This window comes from Myotis brandtii, unplaced genomic scaffold, assembly GCF_000412655.1.
Source record: "Myotis brandtii unplaced genomic scaffold, ASM41265v1 scaffold1525, whole genome shotgun sequence".
In the NCBI taxonomy this organism is placed as follows: Eukaryota; Metazoa; Chordata; class Mammalia; order Chiroptera; family Vespertilionidae; genus Myotis; species Myotis brandtii.
Window position 1 is genome coordinate 234561 of NW_005355521.1, and position 2678 is coordinate 237238.

Consider the following 2678-nt stretch of genomic DNA (forward strand, 5'->3'; position numbering starts at 1 on the left):
CTATTTCAAAAATAATTTATTAGCTAAAAATATAAAACTACTTAAAATTATACATTCTTTAGTCATTTTTAATTAAAATATATATATTTAATATTGTGTGTGTATTTAGGCACTATTTAATTATGGGGCAGAGATGTGTTATATGTGTTTCAGTCATCGAGTTGGCTTTCCCCATACCTCTTCTGATTTTTTTTCTTTGAGAATTTTGTGTTAACAAAAGAAATGTTTATGTAGACAACTAATAAAAATGTGTCCTTATGGTTCATGTTCTTAAATCATTGAAGTCAATGTCTCTCAGTAGTGAAGGCATAAAAAGTGTTAAAACATCATAAATGTTAATGCATATGAATCAAACTGAAAATGCTATAGACATTTTTTAAGATTCTATAAAATTATATAAAGAATAAAAATTTGGCCCATATCTTGTGAAAAATTAACTACTTTTTATGTGATGTTTTTAGCTCTAAGTGTTCATTCTAGAGTAATGAAATAAAGACTAGATTTTCAAAAGGAAAGTATTTTTTCTAAGAATATGAACAGTTATTTGATTAACAAAGATTGTATTCAAGTACTTGGAAATGGTCACTGATAAACACAAAATAGACAATGAATATAGTGGATGTAGTTCTATGGACATCATTAAATTCAATGTACTAAACCTTTTTTCTCCTAGAATCCTTCTCATATTGTATTACTCATGTAAATGAAATAATGATCATTTTTGAGGAAAACTAGGGTATTTTTGATTTCTTCATTTCTTCCCATAGCCAATGTTTAAATAAATGCTAGTGATTATATATCTCCAGCAATTTTTCAAACGTATAGCTTCTTCTTCATTTTTACCACCTTTATATTTGACCTAATGCAATCACTCTATGATAATTTTTTTTACCAACACTAGTGCAATAATTTTCCTCATTGATTTCTCTCTACAATGTGAGATTTTTTTTCCCCCTTTAAGAATAGGACCTGTGTTTTGGTTATCTTTCACCCCAAATACACTGTCTCACATGTAGTAAGCATCCTTTTTTAAAATAGCAGATTTATTAAGATATAACTCACATACCATAAAATTCACTTTATTAATGTTACAGTTCAGTGATTTTTTTTAAAGACGTGTATTTTATATATATATACTACAGGCCCAGTGCCTGAAATTCGTGCACTGGGGGTTGTCCCTCAGCCTGGCTTGCACCCTCTCCAATCTGGGACCCCTCGGGGGATGTCTGACTGCTGGTTTAGGCCCAGTCACAATCCAGGACCACTGGCTCCTAATGGCTCGCCTTCCTGCCTGCTTGATTGCCCCTAACTTCTTCTGCCTGCCAGCCTGATTGCCCCCTAACTGCTCCCCTGCCAGCCTGATTGATGCCTAACTGCTCCCCTGCTGGCCCAATTGCCCCCAACTGCCCTCCCCTGCCGGCCTGGTTACCCCTAACTGCCTTCCCCTGCCAGCTTGATAGCCCACAATTGCCCTCCTCTGCCAAAACCCGCCTCCTCAGCCAAGATCTGCCTTCTCCGTGTGAGGCAGCGGAGATGCCAGGACCGGCCTCCTCCACACCATGCAGAGCTGTGGGACCCCCAGGCCTCATTGCACAGAGCGGCCTCTAGGCCCCACCTCTGCTGTGCACACAGCCATCTTGTGACGGCTATCTTGTGATGATGTGTGGGCATAATGCCACCTACACTATTATTAGTATAGATATTTTATTTCAGAGAGGAAGGAAGAGGGAGAGAGAGATAGAAACATCAATGATGAGAGAGAATCATCAATCAGCCACCTCGTGCACACCCTCTACTGGGGATCAAGACCACGACCTGAGCATGTGCCCTGACCTGAAATCAAAATGTGACCTCCTGGTTCATAGGTCAATGCTCAAACACTGAGCAAAACCAGCCAGGCAAGTTAATATCTTTTTAAACTTATAAAACAATAAAAGCTTCAACCAAAGATAGAACAGTTAACTTTCACACAAACACTGGAATTTGCAAAGCATTTTAAAAGGGTGACAAGACCAATGTGATTTCACAAATAATAGTGTGGACAAAAAGGGGCCACATGATAACCTGGCAAGCTCAGGGAAGGCCTGCATGGTGGTCTTGCAAACTCAGAGACCTAAAGTAACCACAAACGATGGTCTGAAATTAAACTTTAACTAAAAGCAGTTATGGTGGGTAGTTATATTCTAGGCCACTATCTTCACTGACAAGGTCAATCTTTACCTTAACTGAGCCTATCTGTATTTTTGAAGCTATAATAATACTAGAGGCCTGGTACATGAAATTCATGCAGAGGGTGTATGTGTGTGTTCCTCAGCCCAGTCTGCACGCTCTCCAATCTGGGACCCCTCAGAGGATGTCCGACTGCCAGTTTAGGTCCAATCCCATGAGGCAATCGGACATCCCTCTCACAATCCAGGACTGCTGGCTCCCAACTGCTTGCCTGCCTGCCTACCTGATTGCCCCTAACCGCTTTTGTCTGCCAGCCTGATCACCCCCTAACCCAGTGGTTCTCAACCTTCCTAATGCAGCGACCCTTTAATACAGTTCCTCATGTTGTGGTGACCCCCAATTTCATTGTTACAAATTGAACATAATTAAAGCATAGTGATTAATCACAAAAACAATATGTAATTATATATGTGTTTTCCGATGGTCTTAGGCGACCCCTGTGAAAGGGT